Source organism: Solanum pennellii, chromosome 3 (genome assembly GCF_001406875.1).
Source record: "Solanum pennellii chromosome 3, SPENNV200".
Lineage (NCBI taxonomy): Eukaryota > Viridiplantae > Streptophyta > Magnoliopsida > Solanales > Solanaceae > Solanum > Solanum pennellii.
The window spans coordinates 13836682-13837388 of record NC_028639.1 but is presented as its reverse complement, the minus strand read 5'-3'; positions in this window follow the sequence as shown (position 1 = coordinate 13837388).

Sequence of the window (707 nt, the reverse complement as noted above, 5' to 3'; positions counted from 1 at the left end):
TTGAACTTATTACTATAGGTTAGTTGATATTTTATTGATTTTACTTTGTTTTATTGTTTTTTATATCTTTTCAGAACTATCCTCCTTGTATGCCAAATACACGGAGAGGAAGAGAACCGTTGTTTCCCTACGATCACGAGTTAGAGCGTACACTGCGCAATATGAATCGTAATTTGGGAATAAATGATGAGGATCCGAACCAGAACATCCCAGCTCCGGTTGATGTTCATGGTCAGATGTTACCCGATGCTCCGGGTGAACATCAACAAAGGGGACAGAATCCCGTTCCACGGCCCCAAGCATACTACAGAGGCTATGATGGCATAGCAGATTCGGTTGGGCCACTGGTTTTGCCTCCTCTACCCGCTGGCCACACTTTTGTGGTAACTAGTAGTCTGATGCAAATGCTCACTGCCAGAGGGTTGGTTTCAGGGCTACCTTCTGAGGATCCACATGCCCATATAGCTAAGGTAAGGGCAGTGTGTAAAAGTTGTGTGGGGAGGCCTGATTTGGATCTAGATGTAATAGGGCTCAGAGTGTTTCCTCTCTCACTGACGGGAGAGGCTGCTATTTGGTTCACTGAGCTCCCATACAACTCCATCTTTACCTGGAACCAACTAAGGGATGTCTTCTTATCACGCTACTGTCACGATCCAAAACGGGTCGCGAGTGGCACCCACACTTAACCTACTATGTGAGCGAACCAA